We start from the raw sequence: 22,077 nt of genomic DNA on the forward strand, positions 1-22,077 counted from the left end.
AGGAGACCCAGGACAGAGAGGTCGGATTGGGAATGGGAGGGGGAGTTGAAGTGCTGAGCCACCGGGAGGTCAGGTAGGTTCTTGCGGACCGAGCGGAGGTGTTCGGCGAAACGATCGCCCAACCTCCGCTTAGTCTCACCAATGTAGATCAGCTGACATCTAGAGCAGCGGATGCAGTAGATGAGGTTGGAGGAGATACAGGTGAACCTCTGTCGCACCTGGAACGACTGCTTGGGTCCTTGAATAGAGTCGAGGGGGGAGGTAAAGGGATAGGTGTTGCATTTCTTGCGGTTGCAACGGAAAGTGCCCGGGGAGGGGGTGGTACGGGAGGGAAGGGAAGAATTGACAAGGCACCTTCATTTCATGCCATCTTTTCTAGTTAACATCTTAATTGAGATTATAACACAGTTACCAGAGACGCGAATGTGGACTTCATCATTGTCACTCCAGGTGGTGGAAGTTCAGCGGGATTTTTATTGTCCATTAATGCTGGAGAATTATTTTGTAGAATTTTCCACCCGCCGTATCAGACATAAAACAAACATGGACATTTTGAAAGCCTTGTAAATTTTAATGAGTTACAAAAATAATATATCGTCTCGAATCCTTACCACATGTGTTCGACATGATACGGCCCAGCTGTTGTAACTATCAGACAACTTCATAAGATGTACTAAATATGTGCAGAAAAACACTGGATGCAACTTACAACCCAGACTCTGTCCCCAGGTACCCACCTTGGCATCAGTTTTCGTTTATTTACTTTAGACTTTGGAGATACATCACAGAAACAGGCCCTTTGGCCTTTCATCACATCTCTTACTTCTCTTCACATCAGCTAAATACATATGCATGGCAAACGTAATTATGATCAAAATACAAAGTCCTGGAGTAGCTCAGCTATGTCTGGAGGACATGGATGGCAACATTTCGGGTCGGGGCTCTAATTCAAACTGGGAAACAAGGAATTGCAGATGCTGGATCTTATGTAAAACGCAAAGTGCTTGAGGAACTCAGTAAGTCAGGCAACATCTGTGGAAACGTGAGGCAATGTTAATCTTCTTCAGAGTCTTCAGTCTTTGTCTCTCCATAATTGTAATTGGCGGGTGTGTGGTTGGAATAACCTGATTAAAAGAGGGGAAGGGGAAGACCCATCTCTACTGATGGGTCTTCCCTGTAGGAGGAGGGGTGCATCAGGACCCAGCAGAATCATCACTACTGATGGGTCTTCCCTGCAGTAGAGGGAAGGGGAGCACTAGGACAGGTTGTGGGCCTCGTGCTGCGCCTGGAACTCTGGTGAGGTGACGGCTCTGGCCCGCCGGTGGCCGGTGCAGAGGCGAGGGTTGGCGGAGTCGCTGGTGGAGGCCCGTGGGGAGCTGGAGTAGAAACATAGAAATTAGGTTCAGGAGTAGGCCATTCGGCCCTTCGAGCCTGCACCGCCATTCAATATGATCATGGCTGATCATCCAACTCAGTATCCCATCCCTGCCTTCTCTCCAAACCCCCTGATCTCTTTAGCCACAATGTTACAAAATTTTGAGATTTAAAAAATCAAGTCTGCAATTTATCCCATCAGATAAAGCATAAAAATAAGTTTAATTTGACACCCAATTCACTTTCATATCTCAAGTATTTAAAAAGTTATGGCCATTTTCATACTCGGAAATTAGCATCTTGTTCCCTATTGATTTTCTTTGGACATAACAAAAAAGCTGTGATCGTGGACAGTCAAAAGCACATAACTTTCTTAAAAATTAAGAGAACTGAATGAAATTTTCAGTTATTATAGATTGAAGCATTCTGAAACAAATATAAAATAATCTTACTTGGATGACCTGAAATTAAAGCATATAATTAGTTAGTTACCCAATTGTAGCTAATTTCAAACTTCAATTACTAGATCTAAACATCTATCCATTTCTTAATAAATGATTAACATTTTTAAATAGCCTAAGTGTCCAAATAATATTCACAAATAATTCACAATAAACTGATTTTTAAATCTTTTACATTAATTTATAGGCCAAATGGAAGGAATTTAGTGTTTAATTGCTGTAAATTAAAGTCCATTTAAATCAGCTTTCTAGTGGGATCCTATGAACGCGCTGGTTTAGAACGTTCACATTGCGCTAGATTTGTGCCCTCAAATGCCCAGAAAAATACTGCGGGATATATTGGGCCCAAAATTAGCTACTCGCAACATAAAACTTTGTATAAAGGGATCTTAAGAAGCCCTTTTTAATGTAAAAATAAACAGCCTACCTTCTGTTGTCCCCTGTATGAGATCCGGCCGTTGCCGGCGGTCGGGGGTTTAGAGGTTAATTTTTAAACTACTATAACAATTAAATAAAGCCCTTAAAACTAATAAAAGCTCAAGCGACGGAATCTTCCAGCGATTTTTCATTAATAATTAACTAGGCTGAACATCCTCGATTTGAACAGCCTAGGGAAAATCGCGTTTTAAACCCGCCCCCCTCTAAACGGCGCCAAAATCGCGCACACGGGCGGGGACAGATTTTCAGCGACGCTTCAGGTACGCTTTGCAACATACCTACACAAGGGCCACATCTAACTCCCTCTTAAATATAGCCAATGAACTGGCCTCAACTACCTTCTGTGGCAGAGAGTTCCACAGATTCTCATCTCGGTCCTAAAAGATTTCCCCCTTATCCTTAAACTGTGACCCCTTGTCCTGGACTTCCCCAACATCGGGAACAATCTTCCTGCATCTAGCCTGTCCAACCCCTTAAGAATTTTGTAAGTTTCTATAAGATCCCCCCTCAATCTTCTAAATTCTAGCGAGTACCAACCGAGTCTATCCAGTCTTTCTTCATATGAAAGTCCTGACATCCCAGGAATCAGTCTGGTGAACCTTCTCTGTACTCCCTCTATGGCAACAATGTCTTTAGAGTAGAGATATGGGCAGTAGTATCTGTGGCTTTCTGAAGACAGTGAAGGTCGGCGACAGTGGCTGCAGTGGCTCAGCCCGGGGAGGTGGTGATAGTTGGCAGCCGCGGCAGTTTCAGTGGCCCGGTCCCAGACCTGGGTGTATGTGTGTGTGTCAGTGGGTGTGGGTGTGTCAGTTGGTGTGTGTGGGCGAGTATGTCTGAGTGGGTGGGTGTAAGTGGTAGGCTGTGGCCGAGCAGCAAAAATCCACTTTTGTGACCCATGTCTCGGAACTACATGAAATTTTGCAGATTTAGATCATTGAGAAGGAAGTCATAACTCGTCAGTACCAAAAGTTGCACACCAGCACCATCTAGTGTCCAATGCCCATATTACACCTTGAGGAGCCTATTTCCCTGTTGCAGTCTCATTAAACCATATATTATCATATTATATATATATATATATATATATATATATTGTAAATATGTCTGTAATCATATATAATTATGTATAATTATATTATATACAAATAATAGAATTAATATAATTGTGAGTGTGTTTTTTGAATGAGTACCACAGTGGTCCGGCCTCTGAACCAGCCTAATTAATGAGTGAGGGCAGTTCCTGTGGGTTCCCCCGTCTACTGAACCCCACTGACTGCCAGTGTGCAGAGTGGGGGTCACGGCCATAGTGGTAATGGGGCAGTGCCAGGCTGAGGGAAGGCTAAGGCATCTTCCACTGACAGGAAAATGCCTAACCTTAAACCTAACTCGCCCCCCCCCCCTTCCAGAGCTGCCCACGGCTGGAGCTGGAGCCACTTTGGTACCGGCTGTGGGCTCCGTACGTGTGGCCCCGCAGCACGTCCACCTCGGCCAGCATGCCCTTCTGGGTCATCGCGGTGACAATGGTGGGGAGCAGCACTGCCCTGTACCCTGCCCGAGCCGCTTTCAGCACCCCCATAGCGTCGGCTCCGTCAGTCCGCCCGCTCGCTGGCTGCAACACCAGCCTACCGGCAGCCCGACCGACCGACCACTCGCAGCACTCTCCGGCCAACCACTCACAGCACCCACCGGCGGCCCGGCCCGGCTGACCACTCTCATGACCCACCGGCGGCCCAGCCACTCTCACCTACCCACCGGCAGCCCGACAGCCCGACCGATCCTCCACAGCATCCATCAGCCTACTGACAAGCCTGACCAACCAACTGACCCTAATCCTAACCCTAGCTCCGGGCTGCCAACTCACGCATTGAGCGTGAGAGTCACGCATTGAGCGTGAGAGTCACGCATTGAGCGTGAGAGTCACGCATTTCACAAAATTCTCACGCTCTCACGATGATCACAAATTTCTCACGCTCAAAAATCTGCAGGTGCTGGAAGTTCAAAATAAGGCAAAAATTGTTTTAGAGGTGAGTAAAATCCATGAGGGGAATATATAAGGCGAATGCATAGTTTTTTTTCCAGGATAGAACTAGAGGGCATTGGTTTAAAGCAGGGGTGTCAAACTACCTGCCCACGGGATGATTTGGGGGGAAAAAAGTAGATTAGTTTCTCCCGTGCAGATGGTGTGATAGATGAGACATGGCGGTGGTCCCAGCACCCCCCATCATTGCTAGGGCATTGGGTATAAGAGTCAGGAAGTCATGAGGGCAGCTCTATTTGACTTTGGTTAGGACGTATTTAGAGTACTACGTACAGTTCTGGTCACCCAATTGCCGGAAAGATATGGATGCTTTAGAGAGGGTGCAGAGGAGATTCACGAGAATGCTGCCTGGATTAGAGAGTTTCAGCTTCAACATGAAATGTGGGCCCGAGGTGTAGAAGAGAGTGCAGAAACCATGACCAATATGAGTGGAAGGAAGTAAGTGAAAGGGAGTGCTGGAACTGGGGCTACAGTGGGTCAGAATAGACCATAGCCTAATGATTCACATGCCAAAACATCAGTGTTTCTGAATGGGTGGATAATGGATTATCAGAGTTTTACTGTGGTCTGATTCTAACCTCCAATGGAGAGCTAATGATCTTCTATGATTATTGCGGCCAAAGTGACTCAACAAGTTATACTACCTATGTTAAATCATAATTTGCACAATCACTGTGATAGCAAAAAAAGGAAGAAATAGCGAGTATGTATATAGATATATATATATATATATATATCACATTTCCCACGAACTAAAAGCCTTTAACCACAAGAGATGGAGACATTAATAAGTTACAGGGAACACATTCATGTGCGCAGCTTTGCAAAATGTGTCTGGCTCTTCAAATGGTGTATATAATGTAACAGAATTTTACATGTGATATGTCTCTTGACGTAAAGCGAATAAGCAATTAATAATGATCAGAAATGCATTGTACAAAAAACATGGTGTGCTTATAGTTTTTTCTTCTGCAGACAGTAATCTCCCATTTCCAGATCAGTCGGTGCTTCCCCTCGAAAGCTCGGTAGCCTGAGACAGCTTTCCATTCTGGACAAGAGCGCAATTCTATCAAAACACAATCTGCATATCTCCGAGGACCTTACCAGGATCTCTGGATAGGAATCACTTGGGAGCCTCAGAACAGGAGACCCCAACAGTAAACCCAAGAAAAGAAGCAACTGTGTAATAAATAGATACCATAAAGGTTTAGTGTGCACGACAATGAAGAACACAAGTGTGTTACCTTTAGTAAATGCCTCTAAGTACATTGCTTGTGATACCTTTGCCTTACAACAAAGAATTGCCTGATGGCGTTACATCTACCACAATGGGTCTGTTGAGAAATTAAGTGAATGAGCAGCCTCCTTACTTTTGAATATTCTACTTTGGAAAAGGAGTGAGTTTCAATGACTATTTAAATTCTGAAGAAGGGTCATCAGTCTAAAAGGTTATGTTTACCCTCTCCATGAGCTAAATATTTTCTAGCATTTTTTGTTTTTATTTCATATTTCCAATACTTCAATGTTCTGTTTATTAATGAACAGTTGCTTTGGTGAATAGACAACTTGATGGGCTGAATGACCTCTTTCTGTGCACTGCAACCTTTCCATGATAGTATGATTCAACAATTACTTGAATGTTGTTTAAAATGCATGGAATAAACGGGATTGTAGATTGGAACATATACCTAAATTAATATAGGTATATTCATAATTCTGTATTTTAGTTTTATTTAGATTTCAAATAGCAGAATGAGTTCAATGTTCATGCAATCTGATCTAGACAGCAGTGCAATTTGAATTGATAAAATATTGACTTAAATTTGATTTGGCGTTGCTGCACTTTTCAGCATAATGTGCGGCACGGTGGCGCAGTGGTAGAGCTACAGCCTTGCAGCGCCAGTGACCCAGGTTCGATCCTGACTACGGGTGCTTGTTGGTACAGAGTTTGTATGTTCCTCCCGGGAACTGCAGGGGTTTTCCCTGAGATCTTCGGTTTTCTTCCACACTTCAAAGACATACAGGTTAGTAAGTTAATTGGCTTGCTGTAAATGTAAAATTGTCCCAAGTGCGTGTAGGGCAGTGTTAACCAAAGATCCTATAGCGGAGCAAGATAGGCTACTCCTGCGAAATGCAATGGGCTGACGTGTAGTACGCTATGGAGGGGATCATGGGCATTTTTCCACGCCCATTTTAGTAACCTGAGGCTACCTGACCCGACCCGACTCGCAGTGTAATCAATGTTGTGGGGCAACAGTTTGTGTGGGTTAGATTCATAAATCTGTCAGTTCATACTTCTTGTCAACAATAAAGTGTTAACGTGCAGGGATCACTGGTCTGTGCGGACTCAGTGGGCCGCAAGCCCTGTTTCCACGCTGTATCTCTAAACTAAACATAATGTTTCAGATCTGGAACCCTTTATCACAACAAGGAAAGAGAACAACACTTTTGTTTTAGATAACAAAGAAGGTTGGGGAAGGATGCATTGACCAAAGGAAATGTTACCGAAGGGTGAACCATAGGTGGGAATTAAGGATTGATTAAAATCAGATTACGCTTTTTTGTTTAATGTGCTTTTAAAGGTAAAGCAGTGAGATATATCTATATAAATAACACATTTGTAATATAAACTAGACTAAGTGGGACCCGTTGAGTCCCAGCTTCACACGAGAGGGCTGGTCCCCCAACACAATATACCATCTCAACATTTTTTACACTAATAACTTTTATTTTTCATTGATAGTAAAAATCCTCAGCACCTGATGAGCGGTGGGGGACTCTGAGTAAGATGGCCAAAAATCACAGCCATACATGGCAGAGTTTTTCCTAAAATCAATATACAGCGCAAACTGGAAGTGGTCAAGATTAGACTTTTAATTATATAGACGGCAAGGCAACTTTTACATTTTCAAACCAACTTTTCAATTAAGCAAGGCAACTTCAGGCTCGAAGGGCCTAATGGCCTACTCCTGCACCTATTTTCTATTCTCAAACAAACTTTTCAATTAGGGAAGACAACTTTAGCATTCTCAAACCAACTTTTCAATTAGGTAAGGCAACTTTAGCATTTTCAAACCAACTTTTCAATTAGGCAAGGCAACCTTTGCATTCTCAAACCAAAAAACACTTTGGGATTTTCAAACTACATTTTCAAACCACATTAAGGGCATTGACAGGTCAGTAAAACCACTCACTTAGTAGACATGTGTTCAGTGTAATTCACAGCTCAGACTGAGAATTGTGACCTCTCACTCCCCCATCTTGCAGAGAACTGAGGCACCTCCACACTTCCTGGTTTTAAAGTCCAACCGGAAGGGGCGTGGCCTTCAGGCGAAAGAATCTCACCATTTTTTAAACATTAATAAATCTTTTATTTTTCATCAATGGGAAAAATCCTCTTGTCCTGACCTGGTCCGGGGTTATAACCAGATCCCGGTCGATCCCGACGACGTCCCCAAGACAGCCACCATTACCTCGTTCGGCCTTTTCGAGTGGCTATGAATGCCGTTTAGCCTGAAGAACGCAGCTCAAGCGTTCCAACGGCACATGGATCAGGTTGGGCGGGGTTTACCGTTCATTTTCATCTATCTGGATGATATTCTGGTGGTCAGCGGTTCGCAGGCAGAGCACGTTAAGCATCTTCGCCTTTTGTTTGAGCGGTTGCGCAAACACGGCTTGGTGATTAATCCTGTGAAGTGCCAGTTCAGATTGCGCTGCATTTCCTTCTTAGGGCACAGAGTCACCCCCCAACGCGCTCAGCTGCTGTCCGAGAAGGTCGGCGCCATCTGCCGGTTGCCTCGGCCGCTGACCATCAAAGGCCTCCAAGAATTCATCGGTATGGTAAATTTTTTCCACCGATTCGTGCCATCGGCGGCCGTTGTCATGCGCCCACTGTTCCAGTGCCTTGCGGGGTTTTTTCCTTTCTTCTCCCCGCCCCCACACCCCCGATCAGTCTGAAGAAATGTTTCGGCCCGAAACATTGCCTATTTCCTTCACTCCATAGATGCTGCTGCACCCGCTGAGTTTCTCCAGCTTTTTTGTGTACCAATGATAAAAAGATCTTTATTTTGATTGCACCTACCAACATGCATACATTGTTATATTAGAGTTAATGTGTACCGAGGGCAAATTTTTGTTCCAATGCTCCCCTTTCAAAAATCACTTTTGCATTGAAGTGATTGAAATCCAAGTGAAGTTCAAATGGCATTAGAAAAATAAAACCTCCGGAATGGATGATATTCATTATGTGGTTGGTTGGAGTCAAGTATCAGCACAAATACTATATTAAACTTTGAATCTTCAGATGTCCAGGTTGAAGCTAAAACTAAAGACAAATAATAACCTCCTCACACATTCCCCTGCAAGTATCTCTGACACTCCTTTAAAATATGCCCCTTCTTTGAATAAGCTGATAACATCGCATCTGAATCAGTTTACATCTGATTACACTCTTCGAGGATGTTCATCTGCGTGTTCAATTAATAAAACGACGCGATTGGGGAAATTCCACCTTGCGTGGAATTTTAATATTACACTTATCCCATCCCCCTGGATATTCCCGATTAATAAATTAAGGTTTTGTCAACTAATTACAAATCAGGCTAATTAAAAATCAATAACATTAGCCATTGAGATCCAGATATCACGGACAATTGGCCTCAGTTCCCCGCTCACATCTGGCAGTGCTCTTCATCTGAACCAGGGGCCACGGGGCATTTTTGAAAGTGGGAGGGCTGAGCGATCACTAATCACTGGCCTTGGGGGTACCCGGCGAGAGAGTGGAGCGACCGAGTGGGAGGAGGGTGTGGGAGGGCCCTGCAAACACACGCCAGCGCCGGCACCCCGTCCACATTTGCCCCCGCCGCTGCTTCTGCTTCCATCCTTCCCTCTGCCCCAGCTCTCCAACACCCATGACCAGGTTGCTCAGAGCACAGCAGCGCCTTGTCCAAAACCGGAGATATTAAAATATGTCTAGCCAAAAAAGTGGGCTACAGCCCCTTAATTCTTAGGAGGGGGGCTGTAGCCCCCCGCAAATCCTTAAATTCCAACTGCCGCCGGGAACAGGACTTGGCCTCACTTGCTGCACTGGGTGACACTCATTCATTGCCCAGTCCATGTCTTTCAATGTAAATTTGCATGGGGGACATGCTTTGGTGTGACAGTTCGGTCAAGTGAGAATAACGGAGAATAAGAATGCTGCTGTCATGTCAACAGACGCGCACACAAGCAGTTGATATTAGTTTTGAAATTCTCATTGATCACAGAATTTCTCACGACAGAGTGTGAGAAATTCTGTGATCAGCATGAGAGCGTGAGAATTGGGCGAACTGCGTGAGTCTCACGCTCAATGTGTGAGAGTTGGCAGATCTGGGTGAGGGAAAGCATTAAAAGTGGCATCTCCTGCATGAACTGGCTGCTCTACCTGCATGCTTACTTTCAGTGACTGATGTACAAACAAGGCCTATGAGAGGGGGGTGCAAGGGTACCCCGGGCCCAGAGTCCAAAAGCGGGCCGCGAATTTCCTGAAATCTCAGAAAATGTTTGCAAATATTTTGTGAGTTTTGTATGAGCCTATATAGTTTTATATATCGTAATTCATAGAATTAGGGACCCAGCAGAGTCATCTATGAGAGAGAAGCGAGTGTCACCAAACTTCTGAATTCTCTGGGGTGGAACCCTCTCCAAGACAGACGTGAAGCTCACTGTTTGACCTGTTTTTACAAAATGTTAAATGGTCAGCTCAACATAGATTACAAGACCTACACCAGACCCAAACCAATTAGGAGCAGACGAGGGCATTCAATCCAATTTGTGATCCCAGCTACAAAGACAGATGTGTACAGCAATTCGTTCTTCCCCCGCACAATTAAAGCATGGAATAATCTCCACCCAACTATAGTTACCCAACCAGATGCAACTAAATTTAAAGTAGCTCTTTCTTCCCAATAACCCTTTCTGGCTTAAGTCCTCCCTCCACCACCTCCAGTTTAAATTCCATTTCTATGTCGCTCTTCCAGGGAGATGCTAACTGCATTTCGTTGTCTCTGTACTGTACACTGACGATGACAATTAAAGTTGAATCTGAATCGGATTTGGAATATTTTGGAGGACCAAGAAACCAAGAACCAAGGACCAAGAATCACTACTGATGGGTAGTCCATGTAGGAGGAGGGGTGCACTAGGACCCAGCAGAATCATCACTACTAATGGGTCTTCTCTGTAGGGGGGAAGGGGGGGGGGCACTAGGACCCTGCAGAATCATCACTACTAATGGGTCTTCTCTGTAGGGGGGAAGGGGGGCACTAGGACCCAGCGGCATCAGACCACGTGTTGTCTGTCTGCATGGTGCAGGTCGTGGGCCTCGTGCTGAGCCTGGAACTGTGGTGAGGCGACGGCTCTGGGCCCTGCGCTGGTGGCCGGTGGAGAGACGAGGGAGGGTCGATGGGTGGAGTCGCTGGGGGAGGGAGGGAGGCCCGTGGGGAGCTGGAGTAGAGAAACGGGATGAAGCATCGGTGGCTTTCTGAAGATGGTGAAGGTCGGCGATGGTGGCTTCGCCCGGGGAGATGGTGAGTTTCAGTGGCCCGGGCCTGGGGGTGGGTGTGTGTGTGTGTGTGTGTTAGTGAGTGGGTGTGTGTGTTAGTGAGTGTGTGTGTGTTAGTGAGTGTGTGTGTGTTAGTGAGTGGGTGTGTGTTAGTGAGTGGGAGTGGTTGTGAGTGAGTGTTAGTGAGTGGGTGTGGGAGTGGGTGTGAGTGTGGGTGATTTAGTGTCGTTGTGAGTGAGTGGGTGTGGGTGTGTTAGTGTCGTTGTGAGTGAGTGGGTGTGTTAGTGAGTGGGTGTGTGTGAGTGAGGGTGTGGGTGATTTAGTGTGGTTGTGAGTGAGTGGGTGTGTTAGTGAGTGGGTGTGAGTGAGTGAGGGTGTGGGTGATTTAGTGTGGTTGTGAGTGAGTGGGTGTGTTAGTGAGTGGGTGTGAGTGAGTGAGTGTGTGGGTGATTTAGTGTGGTTGTGAGTGAGTGTGTGGGAGTGGGTGTGGGTGAGTTAGTGTGGCTGTGAGTGAGTGGGTGTGTTAGTGAGTGGGTGTGAGTGAGTGAGTGGGTGTGGGTGAGTGGGTGTGCGTGATTTAGTGTGGTTGTGAGTGAGTGGGTGTGTTTGTGAGTGGGTGTGGGAGTGTTAGTGAGTGGGTGTGAATGGGTTTGGGAGTGAGTTTTCTCATATCGGTCCTAAAAGATTTCCCCCTTATCCTTAAACTGTGACCCCTTGTTCTGGATCCTTAAACTGTGACCCCTTGTTCTGGAATGGGTGTGGGTGAGTAGGGAGTGGGTGTGTGTGAGTGAGTGGGTGAGTGAATGTGTGTCTGAGTGTGTGTCTGAGTGTGTGTGTTAGTGGTAGGGTGAATTTTGTAAATGCACTGTTAAACCATTAGATCTGTTGAACATGTTAACAGAGTATACACTTGGTGACCCGTTTCCAAATGTTTGTGTTAGCTTAATAATACTATTAACAATTCCAGCCACAGTAGCTTCTGCAGAGAGGTCATTTAGCAACCTCAAGCTGACTAAGAATTATTTAAGGTCTACAATTAAGGTCTACAAAGCGAATGGTATGTTAGCATTCATAGCAAAAGGATTTGAGTATAGGAGTACAGGGAGGTTCTACTGTAGTTGTACAGGGTCTTGGTGAGACCACACCTGGAGTATTGCCTACAGTTTTGGTCTCCTAATCTGAGGAAAGACATTCTTGCCATAGAGGGAGTCCAAAGAAGGTTCACTAGACTGATTCCAGGGATGTCAGGATTTCATATGAAGAAAGACTGGATAGACTCGGCTTGTACTCGCTAGCATTTAGAAGATTGAGGGGGGATCTTATAGAAACTTACAAAATTCTTAAGGGGTTGGACAGGCTAGATGCAGGAAGATTGTTCCCGATGTTGGGGAAGTCCAGAACAAGGGGTCACAGTTTAAGGATAAGGGAAATCTTTTAGGACCGAGATGAGAAAAACATTTTTTACACAGAGAGTGGTGAATCTCTGGAATTCTCTGCCACCGAAGGTAGTTGAGGCCAGTTCATTGGCTATATTTAAGAGGGAGTTAGATGTGGCCCCTGTGGCTAAAAGGATCAGGGGGTATGGAGAGAAGGTAGGTACAGGATACTGAGTTGGATGATCAGCCTCGAAGGGCCGAATGGCCTACTCCTGCACCTATTTTCTATGTTTCTACAATGTCTCAGAAATGTCTTGTGGATTTAGCCAGGATAAGTATTGAATCAATCATTGCCAGAACAATACATTTTTGTGCTGTGATCGAAATTTTTCACAAAAAAGGCCAGGAAAGCTCTTTAATTAAAGTAAATAATTATGTCTTTTCATGATCTGAACTGCTTTGAAATTCAGATTTTTTTTTGTGAATTCTTCCTCCTTTTCAGTATTGTAGCATAAAAAAAGATGTTCAAAACAAATGTGCTTTCTTCTTTCTGATCATTTTATTTTATTTATATTCATCATGGAGGGAGTATAGGAGCATGAGGCCTCAAATGCAGAAAATCAACAGAGCGCTCCATTCCACCCCTCTCATCTTTCATACCCCTTTTTGCCTTTCAGGTTACAGCTCATGGCGTAAACCGGCAGTGGATAAAAACAGGATGACTAACGGAGAAGGGACGGGGCCCGAAAGAAACTTTGTACCCACTGATAAGATTCCTCTCAGAGGCCCCGTGTACAAGCACACCCAGGTCTCATTGCACCTCCCTTTTTCCTAATCTGATACTATTCAGGTAATTATCTGCCATTCTGTTCTTGCCACCAGAAAGGATGGCCTCACATTTATCCACATTATACTGCATCTGCCATGCATCTGCCCACTCACCCAACCAATCCAAGTCACCCTGCAGCCTCATAGCATCCTCATCGCAGCTCATGCTGCCACCCAGCTTTGTGTCATCCGCAAACTTGGAGATGTCACATTTAATTATCTTGTCTAAATCATTTATATTGTAAATAACTTGGGTCCCAGCACTGAGTTTTAGTCACTGTGTCATTATGTAAAGGACCTGGTAATTCCTACTCTTTGCATTCTGTCTGCGAACCAGTTCTCTATCCATGTCAATACCCTACCCCCAATAGCATGTGCTCTTATTTTGCATATTAATCTCTTGTGTGGGACCTTGTCAAAGACTTTTTGAAAGTCCAAATGCACCACATCCACTGGCTCTCCCTTATCCATTCTACTTGTTACATCCTCAAAAATTCCAGAAGATTAGTCAAGAAAGATTTCCCCTTCATAAATCCATGCTGGCTTTGACCGATCCTGTTACTGCTTTCCAGATGCACTGCTATAACATCTTCCCCACTACTGGTCTATAATTCCCTGTTTTAGGCTGTGGGCCAAAGTGCTTTTGTGTTTAAGTTTGTGACCCAAATCACGTAACTACCTGAATTTTTAACATATTGTGTAAAAATATTATAGAAATCATACCTGAAACTCGTCAAGAACAAAACCTGCACATTTAAAAAATATGAGAAAAACTTCCAGTTTTCCGAGTAGTAATTGTCCAATCAAAGCACCTTTGACATTGAGATCAGACGCCAATTGACCATTCACTCGCTTTGTTTCATGGTCGCTAGGTAGCGAGCACTCTGGGATCATGGCTGCCTCCGAATTACATCAAAACAATAGTAAGGTTTCCAAGGAATAAAGGTGATGCTAACCTTGCTGATAATTTTGTTTTAGAATTGATTTATCTTTATAAAGATATGATGTGAACTGTTAAATAAAAATGATAAATAACAAATGTAGAGCTGGGGTTAGGATTAGGATTAGGGTCAGTCAGTCAGTCAGTAGGAATGTTACAACATTTTGAGATTTTAAAAATCAAGCCTGTAATTTATCTCATCAGATAAAGCACAAAAAAACTTGTTACCTAATTCACTTTCGTATCTTCAGTATTAAAAAAACTATGGTCATTTCCATACTCAGAAATTAGCATCTTGTTCCCTATTGCTTTTCCATTAATTTAACACAAAAGCTGTGATCAATTGACATAAAAGCCCATAACTTTAACAAAAATTAAGAGAACTGAATAAAATGTTCAGTTATTATAGATTGAAGCATTCTGAAACAAATATGATGCACCTTACTTTGATGGACTGAAATTAAAGTATATAATTAGTTAATTACCTAATTAAGTAGCTAATTACAAAATTAACCGTTGTGACGGAAATAGTAATAAGCACCCAGACTGATTTAAAAATTCAAAAATGTGATATTCTCAAGATCAGAACTTTAATATTAATCACAGCAATGAAGGAGGAAACGATATCCTGGCCTGGATCTCACGGGGAGCAAATGAAGGGAGGGAGAAAAATACTGGGGTGAGGTTTAATACTTGCAGGGACAATACTTACTGATGAGCCTGTGCTAGTACATGCCTGATGGGCCGAATGAGCTCTTTAAAAAAGATCTGAGCAGATTCTCAGTGAAAGGCAATTTTTCTGGACTTTTCCTGGCCTGGCACAGGCCTTTTGGGCCAAAATGCTCCTCCTGGGCTAATAAGGGCATTTGGGGCTAAAGGGACCAGTTTCTCGACTAATAGGGGCCTTGTGGGCCGAAATTAGTGGTTTCAGGCAGGGCAAACAACTAATTTCATTTCATTTCCAATTGCATTGCAGATTCAAGCTCAGGGCAGGCTGAATAGCTCATTGCATTTTCATTTCACTTCCATTGCATTTTCATTTCACTTCCATTGCCATTGCAGTTTCAAGCACAGGGCAGGCGAAGACAAACAATTGATGGAATTTTCACTTCATTTCCATTGCCATTGTAGTTTCAAGCACAGGGCAGGCCCAAGCCAAACAGCTGATTGCATTTTCACTTCATTTCCATTGCCATTGCAGTTTCAAACACAGGCCAGGCCTAAGCCAAACAGCTGATTGCATTTTCACTTCACTTCCATTGCCATTGCACATTCAACACAGGGCAGGCTCAAGCCAAATAGTTGATTGCTTTTTCACTTCACTTCCTTTGCCATTGCAATTTCAACACAGGACAGGCTCAAGCCAAACAGTTCATTGCATTTTCACTTCATTTCCATTGCCACTGCACTTTCAACACAGGGCAGGCTCAAGCCAAACAGCTCATTGCATTTTCACTTCATTTCCATTGCCATTGCCGTTTCAAGCACAGGACAGGCCAAACAACTCATTTCATTTTCATTAAGGGCTAACAAATCATTTATTCAAGTACATTGCAGACTTACAGTGTTCTGTAGTTTTCCAGCTCAGACAGAGAGTTGTGACCTCTCCCTCGCCATCTTGCAGATAGACTGAGCCACGCCCACACTTCCGGGTTTTATAGTCCCTCCCACCAGAAGGGGCGTGGCCTTCATGGCAGTGATTGCCAGGAGAGGGAATCAAAAAGTTGTAAACACTGCCCAGGCCATCACCGGCTCTGACCTCCGCACCATCGAAGGGATCTATCGAGGTCACTGCCACAGAAGGGCAGCCAACATCATCAAAGACCCATCCTGGCCACACACTCATTTCACCATTGCCGTCGGGAAGAAGGTACAGGAGCCTGAAAACTAAGGTCCAGGTTCAGGAACAGCTTCTTCCCTACAGCCATCAGGCTATTGAACACGACAACAAATAAGCTCTGAACTGCAACAAACTATTACTATTATTGCACTATATTCGCTATTTATTGAGTATGTGTGCATGTGCATACACACACTGAATTTTTTCTTCTCCCGTTATGTATTATGTTTACATATTCTGTTGTGCTGCAGCAAGTAAGAATTTCATTGTCCTATCTGGGACATATGACAATAAAACACTCTTGACTCTTGATATGTGTGAAGAAGGGTCTCGAGCTGAAACGTAACCAATTCCTTCCCTCCAGAAATGCTGTCTATCCTGCTGAGACAATAAGTGCAGGAGTAGGCCATTCGGCCCTTCGAGCCAGCACTGCCATTCAATGTGATCAAGGCTGTTCAACCCCAATCAGTACCCTGTTCCTGCCTTCTCCCCATATCACATGACTCTGCTAACTTTAAGAGCCCTATCTAGCTCTCTCTTGGAAGAATTCAGAGAACCATCTCCATCATCCTCTGAGGCAGAGAATTCCACAGACTCACAACTTTCTGAGAAAAAGTGTTTCCTTGTCTCCGTTCTAAATGGCTTACTCCTTATTCTTAAACTGTGGCCACTGGTTCTGGACTGCCCCAATATCGGGAACATGTTTCCTGCCTCTAGCGGTCCGAACCTTTAATAATCTTATATGTTTCAATAAGATCCACTCTCATCCTTCTAAACTACAGAGTATACAATCCCAGCCACTCCATTCTCTCAGCATATGACAATCCCGCCATCCCAGGAATTAACCTTGTAAATCTATGCTGCAGTCCCTCAGCAGCAAGAATTTCCTTCCTCAAATTAGGGGACCATAGTATCCTCACAGTTCACACTTCCACCTAGCATTGTGTCATAGATTTACAAGGTTAATTCTCGGGATGGCAGGACTGTCATATGCTGAGTGAATGGAGCGGCTGGGCTTGTATACTCTGGAGTTTAGAAGGATGAGAGGGTATTTTATTGAAACATATAAGATTATTAAAGTTTGGACACGCTGGAGGCAGGAAAAATGTTCCCAATGTTGGGGAAGTCCAGAACCAGGGGCCACAGTTTAAGAATAAGGGGTAAAGCATTTAGAACACAAACGAGGAAACACTTTTTCTCACAGAGTTGTGAGTCTGTGGAATTCTCTGCCTCAGAGGACGATGGAGCATCTCCTATGTGGGATCTCTCTCTCTCTCGCTCTCTCTCACACACATATATACATTTGCATATGTACACAAACATAAAATTAGCCAACAAACAATAATAGTGCAAAAAAAACAAAACCGCTGCTCTGAAGTCGATGTAGTTCAGATCTTATTTGGAGGTTGTATTGTTTAATAGCCTGATGGCTGCAGAGAAGCAGAAAATGTTGGAGCTACTCACTTTCATTTGTGGCGAGAGGAACATAGTTCACATCTCAGGTCAACAACTTTTCATGAAAACTGGGAAAAAGTGAGAAATATAAGCTTGTTTTATAGCTTCCAGTTCTGATGAAATGTAATTGAAAACAAAAATAAGTCTCTTGGTTAGAAACCCTGGTTGGAAACAAATAAATTGCAGAATAATTAAACGCTGTTCAGTTCTATCTCTACAATGGAGGGCACAATTAAAGCCCTGTCCCACGGTACGAGTTCATTCCAAGAGTTCTCCCGAGTTTGCCCTGATTCGAACTCGGAGATTTACGATACTGGCCAATCGTCGGTACTCGGGGCTCTCGTGGACATTTTTCATCATGTTGAAAAATCTTCACGAGTCTTCCCGTGCTTACCTGCCGTTAGCGAGTCTTCCCGAGTACCTGCCGTTAGCGTTAAGAGACGTCCCCGAGCTCCGACATACCCGCTACGTTCATTCACCGTGCCTACCACGAGTTTGATTTTTTTTAAACTCGGGAGAGCTCTTGGCATGAACTTGCACCGTGGGACAGGGCTATTAGGTTTCTATATGTGTGGAAGGTAGGAATTGAAAGAAATCGATGTTAGGATTAATGACATAGTGCTTGGAGATTATGGCGATAGAAGCAGGAAATCTCTGAAGTTTGGTGATCTACTTCCAGTGGACTAAAGGAATTTGATGTGATAAATGATTTGGATGCAGGAACAAACTGAATCACCTCCAATAATCTATATTCTATCCTATGGGGAGAAGGCAGGAAGGGGATACTGATTGTGGATGATCAACCATGATCACAGTGAATGGTGGTGCAGGCTCAAAGGGCCAAATGACCTGCTCCTGCACCATTCAGGTAATTGTCATATGACATTGTCTATTGTCTATAAAATGGAATTCAGAAAATTAAACAATGCATTGTTGCCAAGAGATGGTCTGTAATGTTCCGTTGCTGTGGTAGCGTTAGGTCAGTTAAAGAACCTGATGGGACAGTAGCTTTTTTTGAACTGGGAGTGTGGGACATTTACACTTCTGCGTCTACTGTGGTAACAGTGAGAAGAGAGCACGGCTTATCCCATTTCAGTTATCAGTTGAACAAACTTAACCTGAACAACTTGGTATTCTTATCATCTTTATATTCTGAGACCTTTCCTGTAAAAGATCTTTCAGTGAAAGTGTTGCGACTATCCGCAGAAACTGTGTTTGTAATCAATTTGTAATCAATTCCCCTCGCAGTAGACAATCGTCTTCTTTGTGTCATCAGGAGGCTAAATTCAATCTGGAAATTGTCCTCTTGGGGAAAGATCATCAAATTTTTTAAATTTATTGTGACATTTGGATCGATACAGGTATTGTAATTTTCTTTTCCACTTACCTTGTGTAGTGCTGATTTACATAAGATGTTCACTCCTGTATATCTGTATGAGTGTGGGAAGCCAAATGTTTCAGGACATTTTATAGTGGAGACTTGTGTGCACAAAATTACATATGTTTTCCAAGTGATTTCCATCACATAAGCAAAGAAATTAAGGAATTTCACAAGTTCTTGGTTTGAAACGATTTTAATATAGTTTAGAGATACAACATGAATCAGACGCTTCGGACCAGTGATTCTATGGTGACCATCGATCACCGATTTTAGTTTAGTTGTTCATTGTCATATGAAAAGCTTGAAATTGCATGCTGCAGATAAAGGAAAGCCGATACATGATTGCAATCAAACCATCCACAGTGTACAGGTGAAGAGTAAATAAAGATTTTAGAGTGGAATGATTGTAGATGCAGATGCAGAACAGCACGCAAAGGATCGCCTTGCTCAGGCGCCAGTTGGTCTCGACATTCATACTGGTTCAAGAGTGTTTTATTGTCAAGCATGTTTTATTGTCTTATGTCCCAAAACAGGCTATTTTGGCGAGACAGAGGCGGTAAATTGACTTGAATTGTTTTATTTTAACGAAACAACGAGCCAACGAGAGTGGAACCAAATTTACAATGTGGCTTCCACAAGTGTGGGCGCTAGACTGACAGTTACAGCAAATAAACTGCCAATAGAACACTCGCGCTCAGTGACTCCTCCCTCCCGTCAATCACGTGGGTTTGATTACCCAGAGCCACCACCGGGTGTCGCTACACTATGTTATTCCCCTTTTTCAAACACTCCCTACACATTAGTGGCAGTTTTATGGAGGCCATTTACGGTAACCTAAAAATCTGCATGTGTTTGGGATGTGGGAGGAAACTGGAACACCCGGAGTAAACCCACACAGTCACTCAAACTCCACTGTACCCAATGTCCGTATTGAACCAAGGTCTCTGGTGCTGTGAGGTAGTAGCTCTACTGGCTGCGCCATTGTGCTGCTCATTTTATGAGTGCAAATTCCATTGTTTTCTTTGTTTTGAGTTTTAGTTACTTTGAGAATAGAGCAGGATTTGCTTTTGAGTCAGTTTATAGACACATAATCTGCGAGAATTGCCAATCCAATGATAAGGAAGTGCTACACTGGTCCCATGTGCCAATTCTGGATGAACTAGAGGCCTAATCTGTCGTTTTACATTCAATGGTACTATTTGATGAATAACAGGGATTTTTGATGCCTAATACTTAAACAGAAACCAACTTCACCAGAATATTTTATCTGGTTATTGGGGGAACTTTGCCATGTCCAAATTAGCTGGTTTGTTTTCCTGTATCCTAGCAATGACAATAATTCAAAATTATTGGAATGCTGAAAAATGGAAAGTGCTCATGGAAAAAGCAATTTGTTTGTGTCCTTGCACATGGAAATGGAAATGGGATGAAATACAGATAAGTCCAATATCGGCAAAGGAAAACTTTGGCCATAGTTGTAGAATTAAATAACAGCTGATAGGAGGTGCTGTAAGGCTCAAGTTTGCAATTGGATATCAAGCTGTGTTCCACTTTTGTGCAGTGCAGGATGGCAAACTTTCCTCACAAGTAGAGCCAGTTTTAGCAACAGTCGTTGTAAATAAGCTGATCAACTGTGTCACAGTTATGGAATATGATGTTAAACTAATTACATTGAGATGCAACTTTAATCTGTGTCTTAACTTGTAATTTGCTGTTTTTGCACCATTTTGTGAGGTGATGTAATCTGTGAAATTAAGGTAATTTGGGACGTTTGTGTATGATTTGATACAGGTAGTTCTGCTGTAATGGTTATTTTATTCGTGTGAATTGGATGCAATGTGGATTTTGTGAACATTATTTATATTAAGTGGACCTAATTGATAACATGATTTGATTGATCTACCTTGCGTTTGAATACCTCATGTGATCTAACCTCGACAATCATCCAGGATAGAAAAATCCAGAGATTCATCATCCACTGAGAGAGGAAATTCTTGCACACCTCTGTTTTAAATGGCAGCTCCTTTGGCTTGTGATCCATACATGTTACACCATTCAGTTGCCACAGTTTTATTTCCATTGTTGCATCTAGTGTGCTCAGGATATTTCCTATTTTAACCATTTTGTTTTGTAATATGCTAGCTTTCCATTGGGTAGAGAAATATTACCCTAAAACTATGTGTTGATATTATGTGTTCATTGAATGCTACGTTCATCAAAGTGAAACCATGTACATGTTCAATGACCAAAAGTCAAGTGAAATTTGACCCTGCTTCCAAAAGAAACTGTCGCAGAAATATTTTGTGTATTGCATTGCATTGTCCATTATTGCAACTCCCCAATATTGAGCATTATTGGGGCATCTTTGAGCCCTTAATCCTGCTCTGCTTATTGATTGTAAAGAATTTAGATGTATGATCATTTAACACATTGGAACTACCTTAATTTTAGAGCCCAGCTGCCTTCATACTTGTTGCCTTCTCCCCCATAACGTCTGACACCCGCACTAATCAAGAATCTATCAATCTCCGCCATAAAATATCCATTGACTTGGCCTCCACATCCTTCAGTGGCAATGAATTAGACAGATTCACCACCCTCTGATTAAAGAAATTCCTCCTCTCCATTCACTGTAATGTCTCTTTATTATCTGCCACTGATCTTCTTTGCATTGGGTGTCACTTTCTTCAATTGGACCCCTCTGCCATCTGCTAATCTCATCATTCGCATCATTAGTACTGAACTATTATCTTTGATGACCCTTGGACTATCCTTGATCAGACTTTGCTGGGTTTATCTTGCGCTGTAAATGGGTCGATTGCAAACGTGTATTTTCCTTCTGCTGACTGGTCTGCACGCAACAAAAGCTTTACACTGTACCTCGGTACACGTGACAACAAACTAAACGTAAACTCAAGTGCATAGACCATAGAACAGTACAGCACAGGAATAGGCCCTTTGGCCCACTATGTCCGTGCCACGGATGATGCCCGGTTAAACTAATCTTCTCTGCTTGTCTGCTCTGTACCAATTCTATTTAATTATTATTTTGGTTATTTTGCAGCCACATTAAATTAGAATCATGTGGAGTTGCATTTGTGGAAATGAAAAGCCCCTTGCATCAGCGGAGGTAAGTATTTTTGTAATTTCCTGTTGTTGCATTGCATTTACAAAATTTGTATTTGTATTATCGCCGGAGTCCCATTGTTCTTCACGGCAGTCCCCTCACGCCCGGTCCCCATTGTCTTCCCCTATTCCCCTACCCCCCCCTACTCTCATTGAACGATGATTGCGGGTCGATCGTGAAGCCCCACTGCCGCTGAGGCTCCCGTTGCCGCTGAGGCTCCCGCCACCGCCGAAGCTCCCGTTGCTGCTGAGGCTTCCATCACCACCGCTGCTTAGGCT

This window comes from Amblyraja radiata, chromosome 20 (genome assembly GCF_010909765.2).
Source record: "Amblyraja radiata isolate CabotCenter1 chromosome 20, sAmbRad1.1.pri, whole genome shotgun sequence".
NCBI lineage: Eukaryota > Metazoa > Chordata > Chondrichthyes > Rajiformes > Rajidae > Amblyraja > Amblyraja radiata.